The sequence below is a fragment of the Uranotaenia lowii genome, chromosome 2 (assembly GCF_029784155.1).
Source record: "Uranotaenia lowii strain MFRU-FL chromosome 2, ASM2978415v1, whole genome shotgun sequence".
In the NCBI taxonomy this organism is placed as follows: Eukaryota; Metazoa; Arthropoda; class Insecta; order Diptera; family Culicidae; genus Uranotaenia; species Uranotaenia lowii.
In genome coordinates, this window is record NC_073692.1 from 141,638,702 (window position 1) to 141,650,944 (window position 12,243).

The 12,243-nt window shown below is 36.7% G+C and overlaps 1 protein-coding gene across 2 annotated transcripts in view; it reads left to right on the top strand.

The window, feature by feature from the left end:
* Positions 1–12,243, top strand: part of LOC129741027 (prohormone-3-like) — a 133,549-nt gene that overhangs the window by 54,190 nt on the left and 67,116 nt on the right. The gene's annotated exons all lie outside the window — the stretch shown is intronic.

The following is a 12,243-nucleotide window of genomic DNA, read 5'->3' on the forward strand; positions in this document are numbered from 1 at the left end:
TTCTATCTCGACTTTAAGAAAGCGGATTTCGATGCTATCTCCCATATCCTGGTCACCATCGACTGGGAATCTGAACTCAATCTATTGAATCCCAATGCTGCGGCCGAAACCTTTTCACATATCTTAAATTACGTTATCGACCGCCACGTGCCAAAGCGAAAGACTTCCGGGAATTTGCGGACTCCTTGGTTTACGAAGGAACTGCGTCGACTGAAGACGGCGAAGAGATGTGCTCTTAGAAATTACCATAAGCTCAAATCCTCCCAAACTAAGGATGTATATCGAAGACTGAACTCCGCTTATAAAAAAGCTAGTAAGCGTTGTTACCAAAATTATCTTTTTCGAGTACAACGTAACCTCAAGTCCAACCCAAAATCGTTTTGGAAGCATGTCAAAAGTCAGCGGAATGAACCTGGTATTCCAACTCAAATGTTTCTGGATGGCAACACTGCGAACTCTGAAGGCGGAATCTGTGCTCTCTTTGCTCAAAAATTCTCGAGTACCTTTGCTACTGCTTCAACATCCCGAGAACACGTGGAGAATGCTGTTAGGAATGTTTCGCCACTCGGCTTCAGCATGAGCACGATTGTTGTTGAGGATGCGGTCATATCTAAAGCAGCGGCTAAGCTCAAAAATTCCCTCTCTACTGGCCCAGACGGCATACCATCTACCTTTTTAAAACGATTTATTCCTGTTTTACTGACACCTGTAAGACTCATCTTCCAAGCTTCTCTTGACAGAGCCACCTACCCTTCACTGTGGAAGGAAGCCTACATGTTTCCAGTCCATAAAAAGGGGGACCGAAGAGATATCAACAACTATAGAGGAATTTCTGCTTTATGTGCAATCTCCAAACTATTCGAATTAGTCGTCATGGATCCGATTTTCTCGTACTGTAAGCAAAATTTTTCAATCGATCAGCACGGTTTTATGCCCAAACGCTCTACGACAACTAACCTGTTGACATTCACCTCCTATGTACACGAAAGTTTTGCTGCTAAGTCTCAAACTGACGCCATTTATACCGATTTGTCAGCAGCGTTTGATAAGGTGAACCACGATATCACCATTGGTAAGCTTGGGCGCTTAGGATTTTGCGGACCTTTACTTGGCTGGTTCCGCAGTTACTTAACTGGTCGTAAATTGACAGTTCGCACTGGAGACACTCTCTCCAGCCAGTTCTCTGCTTCCTCTGGTGTGCCCCAAGGTAGTCACTTAGGACCGATTATCTTCTTAATCTATTTTAACGATGTGCTCACACTCCTTAACGGCCCGAAACTTTGTTATGCTGACGATCTTAAACTGTTCTACGCCATAAACGGTCAGGACGACATTGATTTTCTGCAAAACCAGTGGTCTTTTCGCAAAGTGGTGCGACATCAACTGCCTGCCTTTGAATCGCAGTAAATGTGCAGTCATCAGTTTCTCACGAAGATGGCAGCCTTTATGCGCGGAGTACTTCTTAGGAGATAAGTCCATTGCGCGGGTGGACCACATCAATGATTTGGGCGTAATACTCGACCGTAAGCTGGAATTCAAAACACATACAAACTACGTCGTCGATAAAGCTTCTAGAAGCCTCGGATTTTTATTCCGAGTGGCCAAGGAATTCAAGGACGTGTATTGCCTGAAGAGCCTGTATTGCAGCATAGTTCGATCCATCCTCGAATACGCCTCAGCTGTCTGGTGTCCTTACTACCAGAACGGTAATGAGCGGCTCGAGGCCATCCAGAGGCGCTTTTTGCGTTATGCCCTCAGACACCTTAACTGGCAAGACCCATTCCACATGCCAAGCTACGAACATCGATGTCGTCTTATAGACATGGATACTCTTCAAGCCCGAAGAAATGCAACACGAGCTTCTTTTGTCGCCGATCTACTGACATCGCGTATCGATTGTCCTACGCTACTAGAAGCTATTCCTCTTAGTGTGAGACCTCATGGACTGAGAAACCAGGACCTTCAACTGTATGTCCCCATTCGATTGAACAACTATGGAGCCAATAGTGCATTCATCGGTGTAATGAAAACGTTCAACCGCTTTTCCGAGCTCTTCGACTTCGACGATTCGCGGAATGTTTTCCGAAGGAGTGTTTTAAGATTATCAAGAAATCATTAATTAGATGTAAATTTTATGTAACTTTAACTTTAAGTCGTCATTTGGACCTATACTTGGTCCGTTGATTGAATAAACAAACAAACCGTAGGGCTGAGGTTTGTTGTCACAGTGAATTGTTCCTCAGGCATTTTCAAGTTTTCTGCCAAATTTAAGATCTATTGAACTAATTTCTGTTATGCGCAATGAGTTGCGCCTGAGTTAGCAAGCCCCTTTTAATATAAAACGATAATTTTAGGATAATCGTTCAAAACAAACCGAAAAAATTTAAAAAACCATAAGCTGCCAACCTGAACAGAAATTTTACTTACAAGTTGAAAGTAAAAAATCTGCAGTCAATTAGAAAAAATAAATTTTCGTAAAAGCCATTTTAATTACCTTCCTTTTGATGTAATAAACACACAGATTGGATGTATAGCGGTCAAGTTATTTACAGATGTTTGCTACAAATTTAAATTGATAAAATATTTTTCATACAAGTTTTCTCCACAGCAACTTGTGCACAAGTAAAGATATTTTATTCAATCAAGCACCCTATGACTGGGAGAGGAGATAAAAAAAAGCGCGCGCTTTGATGAAGTTGTATGCAAGTTCTCTTGATGCCACGTTTTCCAGGTTGCATGAAGCTAAAACTTGAATAGGAACACAATTATGATTTAAAAGCTGATGCATTAATATTTGAATAACTTTGCTCCTATTCTTGCGATATTTAAATTTTAAGCATCAAATTATTGTTAATAAACAGGGCTAAATTAACAAGAAAAGATTTTGTTAAAAATATTGTTTTCGGATTTACAGCAGATTTTAAACTTTCCACTTGTAAGTCAAATTTCTGTACAAGTTGGTAGTTTATAATTTTTTATTTTTTTTTTCGGTATGTTTTGAACGATTATCTAAAATAGATCCATAAAATTGCTAATAATGTCAACCACCATGCATTCTAAAATTAGCATTTAATATTAACAGGGGCTTGCTCGAACTCTCATAAGAAAATTTTCAAAAACGGACTTTTTTCACAAAAACTCATTGCGCAGAACAGAAATTAGTTCAATAGATCTCAAATTTGGCAAAATACTTGAAAATGAATGAGGAACAATCCATATGAGTCCGGCTTTGATCTGCGAAAAAAAGCCGAAAAGTGAACTAGTCTAACTGTCCGCTAACTGTGCATCGTTGATATAAGTCGCGAATGACACAAAGATGTTAAGACGACTATAATTGAAACAAAAAAAAAGTAATTACACGTCATATGTCACAAGTCATATGTCATATGTTACAAAAAATTTCTACTATGACTGGAACAGCTTTGGCGGATGATTCCTTAAAAATACGGTTTTTACAACACCTTTTTTTACATTTTTGTGGCCATGATCTAAGGTAAGGGGTCATTTAGCCCCCAGCGGTATAAATAGGTATACCACATTAGACTGAGTCGATTTGGGGTCATTTTTAAATTTCTCATAGCTTCGTTTTGGTTTAAAACTCATCCATAAATTTTTGCAGGTTTTTAAAGTAACATTTACATGAGTAAATTTGAACTTTCATGTTTGTATAGGAAAATTGAATATTTTGTACTGAAAAATCCACATCATTTTTGTTTCTTCTGTAAAACCGAGCTTACTTATGGTTTTCTCGGTAATTTATGAATTCTGTAATGGAAATTTTTCGCTGAACAACTTTTTCGAATATCAAATCTTCGTATTTAATTAGGCAAAAAAGTTCTAAGCTGATTAACAGGGGTATGTCGTTTGGCATTGATAAACAATAAATTCAATTGACACCACTGCTTGTGCCCCGCGAAGTATAGCATGAAAAGTAGTCATGCAATACCGCGCTAGGCACCCAGCAGTGTTGTCAATTTAATTTATTGTTTATCAATGCTAAAAGACATACCCCTGTTAAACAGCGAATAACTTTTTTGTCTAATAGATACGAAGTTACACAGCAAAAAAAGTGTTGCTATATTACATCAAAAACGTGCACATAACTTGAGTCGCAAAACGTCTCTAATATTACATCATTTTCACGTATATTCGAATACTTGCAAAAGATGTAAAAAATTACACCAAATGTATGTAATGTATCAAAGAAAACAAACGAGAGCATAGCAACGATGGAAGTGTTCTGTTGATTTAGAGGATATGGTTATTGAAATGTTATGAAGTTTTCTGAAGAATTGTGGTTCTTTCTTCAAATGTAGTAGGTATTAACAAGGAAACAAAATAAAAAACGGAGAAGTGAAATTATTAACAGTGAAAAATGTCTGCTCTATTTTTATGAGCTTATGCAGAGATTTTTTAACGCAGGGATTAGACAGTTGTTGAAACTTATTCTGAGGGCGCGATAAGTCAACTTCTTTGTCCCAACTCGGGGAAATGCTTCAGGAAGAAAAGTATTTTCGATTTGGCTTTGACAGCCGATCGCATCTCATCAGAAATAAAATGCTTGCTTCACAAAACATATATTCTCTCACCACACAAAATAAGAAAGGAGCTTGATTTGGGAATGGAATCATAGAAGATTGATTTCGAAACTCTTCGTATTAATCAACTATGTATGTATGTATGTATGTTTGACCCACCAGTGGCTGATAGGTCTTTCGACCCGAGGCGGTACGGGAAGTCTCGATCGCATATTCAAATATTGTTCATGCTTAACTCATCAACAATAATTGCAGCACAACCAAGGGGTCCGTTACCACTGGCTTGGGACAGGTTTGACTCATCTTACTCCCTTCAAACTGTTCGAAACAAATAAAGAATCTTGAAAAGGTACTTAAGTAACCTACTCATGATTCTAAATTTGTCGAGATACTCCGGCTGGCTTGAACCCACAATCCATTGTATATCAGTCTTCCGATCGTTTGATGTCCTGTCCAACCCCCCGCTAAACCCCATAATAGAGTTAAGCTATTTTGAACTTATGAAAAAAATAGGAACACTTTTTACATCTTACCTCTTTTTCTTTTGAAAAGGATACTTGCCTTTACACTATAAAATTTTTCGGGAATATTTAAAAGGCAGGAATGGACAATCCTGCACCCAAATCCGTAAGTTGCCAACAATCGCTCTACTTGCTCTTACCGGGGGTTGGTCAAAGTGAGAACGGGTTTGAGACAACGGCTAGTGACCAACATCATCCACCTTGCGAGCAACAGCAATCGCTCAGCAACATTTGGGACCCTTAAAAATTCCACGAGGTCCGAAATTGAAGGTTCGGCACCACCATTGCCACCTGGTTCACCACGTGGGTTCCTCGAGCCCTAAGACATCCCGCACAGCAGTTCCTATTGGCCGGCCACCTCATCGAGTACACACTATACGTTGTTTCGGATTTCTTGACGAGTGTCACCCCTCGTCAAAGCCAACCCGAGGTTCTTCGTAACATCTGCTCTGCTAGCCAACCAAAAGCGGCCGCATGAGGCATAGTCTCACCTAAATCCCCGTGACTTGGATAGGAATTCAAAGGTTGTTGTAGCTGGCCCTTCTGGTCAGCTAATAAAAATCTGACCTGTTGCAAAGCGTTGATTTTACTTCTCGCAGCATTGCTGATACTGATTGCATTGAAAACACACTGAGAATCTCCAACATCTAAACAAATTTTCAGCACAAATGATAATGAAAAATGATTTTTTCTTCAGGAGTTAAAATTGACAGCGAAAAAAATCACACCCGTCGTCCACGGCCGCAGCCTACTCGGATTTGTCGAAACTCTTCGTATTAATCAACTTTCTATAAAATGAAAAAATGAGAATACTGGTTTTTTATTGGTATCATATAAACCTATTCAACATCGATCCAAGAAATTGATTACATTGGCGAACCATCAAAACTATCGGCCACACATTACTAGCAACTTCCTCTTTGGTTATTAAGCTTTTTAGTTAAGATCTGGAAGGCGATGCGATCCACACCCGATTAGCACCAGATGAATAATTTGCGATTCCCTATAGTTTTTTTTCAGCTGCTTTAAACCATTTCTAGCTATCCGGTTCTAATACATCCAATATTATTGGAAGAGACATTCAGGATGCTCAATATGTTGAGGTAAAGGTCAACATTTTCCTGATCAATCTAAGAGTAACCGAAAAAATGGAGTGAAAAACATCTTCTTTTCAGTCACATTTTGAGATCCGGACGATGAAATTCCTACAAATAAAATCAAAAATTAAATAAGTTACATATCGATTGATTTGCTAACTTTTTTGATGAATATTGATAGTACTTACAAATTTTAAAAAAATCTCTGAGCATTGAAAACCTTCCATAATATTTCGAGTCGTGAAAAATAATAAATGACAGCAGAAACAACCGTGGCTACTTTGGTGTAATAATGCATAGCAGGTTGTGATATTACACTACCAGCAGCCGAATTCCGGTACTTGAAGAAAATCACCAAAAATCTCTTCCAGAAAAGAAATTCTAAAATTGTCGTTCACTTCATAAAAATGTCTTTTCTTTTTGGCTGATTCCAAAAAAGTAAAGAGAAAGAAAAAAAAACAAATGTAAGAGAAGAAAAAAGTAAAGAAAATAAAAGTCTTTGACGTTTGTTGTTGGTGAGACTTTTCAAAACGACTTATTGTTGGCACCGTCTCTCTCCTATGTTAGTTTGTTTCCCCATATTGAGCATGGTAATTAGATTAAAATTATATTTTTAATACTGAAAACTATTTATAACAGCAATATTCAATATTGCTAGATAAAATACTTCAAATCTTGCTCACAACCGTGCATGCAATTAAATATGAAAAAACATATCGTTGAGTGTTGAAGGAGTAATTGGACATTTTGAAAAATGAAGCTAGAAAGTTACGTGTTTGTAAACAATCGGTTGTCTTGTCAGACTGTCACTTGATGGGAACCTGAAATATGTTATAGTTGTACATTCGAAATTGTCATACTTATTGATTTAGATTAATTAGGTTTAATCGATTACCTTCGCCAACATATCGCAATGTTGTTAGAACTTGTAAATGTACCGGAATTGTTGTGGTTCTTTCATCCTTCAATGTGATAGCGTTCAATGGTTGATCCAATAAGTTAATAAACTTCTTAGCCTAACATTTTTTCGAAATTTCCATCCCAAAGTATCAAATGGATTATTAATATCTCTCAAATAACGACGATGCCGAAGTAGTTCGATTTTTTCTTGACATTTATACCACTTCTTTTTTGCATAGTAATATGATACAATTATTTGCTTCATTATTTTAAAGTTTTAATAGGTATTGACGTTTAATTTAACAAAAATCCTCACAGAAAAGAAATTAAAAATCATGTTTTCTTTTTTAAACGTCAAAAAATGTCTTCTTAAAATTCCCCGGAATTCCAAGATAAGAAAATTTTGAAAATGTCTTCAATAATTTCTTTTCTTTCGCGACATTTTTTTCGGCTGCAGACGTGCTCAAAATTAGTACATTGTTAAGATGTAATATTAGCATCGAAAATATGTTATATTTTACGAATATGAGAATTACATCGTTAATCACTAATAATACGTTGAGTGGCTTACATTTTTTTTTTGCTGTGTACAATCTTTGACAAAGTTGTTCAGTGGAAAATTTCCTTCGGTGAATTTTTAAATTGACACAAAAACATTAGCAGGCTTGGTTGCACTGAAGAAATAAAAATGATGTTGATTTTTCAGTACAAAATATTTAATTTTTCCAAACAAACATAAAAGCTCAAGCTTATTTATGTTAACGTTACTCAAAAATTTTGCAAAAAAAAACATGGATGAGTTTTGAACCAAAACGGAGCGTTTTAGACCCCAGGGTTTGAGAAATTCAAAAATGACCTCAAATCGACTCAGTCTAATACCACATATGACCACATACGTTTTCAAAAATCTAAAAACTTTTTAAAAATTATAGTAATAAAATACAAGCATTTTGAAAATTAAAATAGTCATGTAGAAAAATTTGCGGAAAAACTTTTAAAATAGAAGGTAAAATCATTTGAAGATAGAAAAAAAAGTGTCATTTGATCCCCTCCGGTACGTTTAGTGTTAATAAAGAAGTTAAGGAGCAAATCATAAAAAAGTGGCAAAAGAAACCCAACTCTCCCCTACTAATTTTTGGTTATTGATAAAGACTGATAATTTTTTGTTATTTATTATCTAATTGGCATTTCAGGCCAGAGGAAGCAAATTACATAGTTTTAGTTGATCTTGGACTTCTTCCATGGATAATTTGCATCATACTGTTTATGTTTCTTTTCCCTTTGAAGAAGGCTAAGATCAAAGGCCGAAATGTCGTCGTTTTGTATAACTCTTTGATTTGTTTCCTTTTTTTCCGAATTGCCACTTAGAAAACAATTATTTTTTAATAAATTTTTGATGCATTAAAAACGTGACCAAATATGGGCTCGTTTGCAGTAAAAAGTCGACTTACTTGACTTGAAATCAAAGATGAAATCCATCCTCTTCTATATAATATTGTAAAACCTTGCTTTATCTTTTTTTTATTCCTTTTTTTATGTACCTAATTAATTTTTTTTATAATAACTCTTTCCTGTAGAACCATTTAACCCTATTATTTTCTAGTATTTTGTATATTATAATTCTTTACCTCATCTGTCTCATTCATCTTTTTTTGTCTTGTTTACCGTGTTTCACTTTGTTTATTTTTCTTTATCTTGTTTAGCATTGTTTGGTCTTGCTTAATTTACTGCTAGCTTGTTTTATCTTGCCTTGGTTTGTATCACCTTTTTTAATTGTTTCATCATCTGAACTAGTTTTCTCTTTTATTTCATTTTTTTTTCTTCTTTAAGTTTAACTTGTTTTGTCTTGTATCATCTAGTTATTTTAGGTTTTATTTTTTTTGCAGAAGGAAATTGAATGATAAATTGATTTAAATTTGGCTACAAATATTAGCTATAAAAATAAAGGTCCTTCTTTTGCTGAAACTCTCACAGGTCTAATACATACCCATTCACTTAGACCCCTATTGTTGAATATGATTCGACTCATAAAATGTTTGCATTCTGATGGCTAACCTATTCAATATTTGACCAAATACAAATAGTATTTTCAAACATTTAAAATAATACTTATGGCCCCACAGGATTGATTTATTGGTCATTAGCAACAATGAATTTTCAATAATCACCCAAACAAACGAGCAATAATTCAAATCTGATTACCAATGGAACTCGTTGTGCTTAAATTGTTCAAACACCACTCCGACGGTCACAAACCAGCACAAAATCGCAACACAGAGGCAGTAATAAAGCTGAATAATGCATTTTCCGGGCGGCTTAAATTTAAAAGTCAAATGAAGTTATTAAATTTTAATCCATATCCCACCAGCTGGCACCCCTCGGAATGAGTAACAACTGCTGCATCCTAAACAGCATCGTCGTGTTTTGAGGCCAGATTACCGGAGTCCTACGAATTTCCATTGCGTAGGCCATTTTTAGACCTCCCGGGCTTCCACATATTGCGGAACTGGTGCCGGTTTTGGTTCGAGCACCCAAGCTGACTGCTGACTGGCCCAGATCGGACGAGACGGTTCCCTCGTCGTGAACCAGCAGTAATAGAACAGAAATTTCCATACGTTTGGAGCGTGTATTTGTGTGATTGTATGTGTATGTCGTTAACTGTGTAAGCATTTTGAAATTTACATCCAGTTTAAACCATATCATGTAGCAGTAGAGAATTCTGTGATCGAATTCGCCACCCGATAGTAGCTGAAGTGGGAAATTGGTGAAATGAAAACTGTAATCCCATGATTCGGTCGTTTAGTTTAGCACGTCGGCTTCAGCTTTTCCCTGGAATGTATGCTTTTAGGTGGATAAACGACTCGAGCTGTGTACCAGCCTATTAGGGATTAAACACGGCAAAATTTGACCTCACTAGACAAGGTTCGTGTGCTTTTGACATTCGGGTCGTATTAATGTTTCGCATGTAATGCTCCAAACTTGCTCGACGACGACATGTAAATCGGATACGTTTCACAACATTAAGGAGATACACCCATCCAAACGAGAAAAAAAACTCCATTAAGGTGGCTCCAGAGAGTGAATCAGTCCGAGACAGACACGCCGAATCAATGTTGCCCTTAGGCTTGCAAAACAGCTGTTCTAGGCTTCGATATAGATAGGTAGATACAGGTAGAAACGCCATCAGCGTCGAAAATGGCGGCCGTCAACGCCTAATGAGTTTGAACATGCGATATCCTATTCCTGTCACTAATGACTATGATAATTCTGAAAGCGCACACACACACACAACAAGCTTTATGGCACATCCTTGAATACACAACTACGGTGCGTTGCCGGTTATAAAACAACATGTAACCGAGAATTTTTCGCGCTTTCATTAGTTTTTTTCACTACCGAAGGGATGTAGCGTTTATTATGTTTACAAATTGTGATTTACAGCAGTTTGAATCACCAAAATCATCACGCCATGTTATTACTGTGTTAGGGGGTTCAGTTGCACCCTTTTTCAACTTTATTTGAATTTGAAGCTCTTGTAAAATTTTATCACTTTTCTTAACAATTTTCCATTCTCCCGAATTTAAGAACACAACATACCAATCTATTTTAAAGCTAGCAGCAATCCCAAAGACCGTAAGTTTCAATAAACTCACTCCCAGCTGATTGCTACCCGGAGGGTTACGTACAAAGGGTCCACATCCTATCGAATTTTCGGTCCACTTAAAAAATCAAAAGTAATGGTTCCGATGGCCCCACCAGACAACCTTCCACGAAGCGGTTCAAAAAGCGGACACAATCATACATGAAAACCTACATTCGAGGGCATCTTCCACACAGATTGTGGTGCTAACGAAAGCCGCTGCTTGTTAAAAGTATATCGTAAGGTGCCCATGAGAGGATCCTTGGAATGTGAATGGATGTCTGTGAATTGACATAAATAAGAAGTTTTTCGCTGACGATGCATTCACCTTTCGGCTGTGAACAGTAGTGGGTTGTTTTCTCAGTCAATTTATAGACATTTTAAAAACAACTGTGTTACCAAAATTTGTTTAAAGTTCTTTAAATGTGAGACTAAGCTTTGATTTCGGCATCCTGACCAACAATTTATGCATATTAAGTTAATCTTATTTAACCAGCGGCCATGGATTAGAGGTTAAAGCGAATGCCTTCTAAGCCAGAGGTCATGAGAGCGAATCTTGGTCATGGCATACATAGTACTTCTTCTGGAGGTTGGCGTTTATAGCATTTGAAGCATGTTAGCTATCACATCTGGAAGTTTGTACGATTGAGTACATAGATATGGATGGATCTTTCAAGGGAACATACGTTGCACTTAGGATCTCTTGTGTGAACTAAGGACTAAGTTAACGTAAGGCTGCTCAAATGCTCAACCAGTGTTCACCAGGCACTTATCAATAGTGTCAGTGTATCTGGAAGCATATAGTAAAGGAAATAACGCGGGGTAATGCTACAAAAGATCTAACAACTGGTCGAAGTGGTCACTCCCCAACAAAAAAAAACTTATTTTAAAGCCATAATTTTATGCCCCATATTTGAATATTTTTTTTCGATGGATAAAGTTATAAAAAACAAAAATTCTGCACGTTGGAAAACTAAATCATTCATCAACGGTTGAAAAATCAGGTGCGGAAATTAAATTTACATTTAAGGGTATTAAGAACCGTCAACTGGGGCATCATCAACACTTTTAAGTATCAACGGCATCTAAAAAAATTATGCCTACACATAATCAAACGGCTTATGCATCAAATGTTTTAATGATGGAGATCTACCACATTGACGCAGTCAGAAAAAAATAATTGTTTTTTTCAATAATTTTCAATTATTCAAAAACATGCGTTCTTCACCTTACACTAGATCAAGGTTGCCAGATTTCCCGGTTTTATTCGGGTTTGCAAGGATATTTATTACAAAGTTTGGGAACAGTCCGGTTCGGCCCGATTGCCCGAATTTTATTGAAAAATGATCGAATTTTGCCCGGATTCATTAACTTTTTTTTGGCAAATCGAACAGAAAAAATTAACAAATTGCATTGTAAATTTTTTTTATGAATGCCTCCAAAACTAAAGTTTTTGAGCAAATTTCATAAAAATAATCATGAAAGGTTTTTAGAAGCCTTAACTCGTTCGAGACCGATGGCACACCGTGTGTGCAATGGAATTTTTT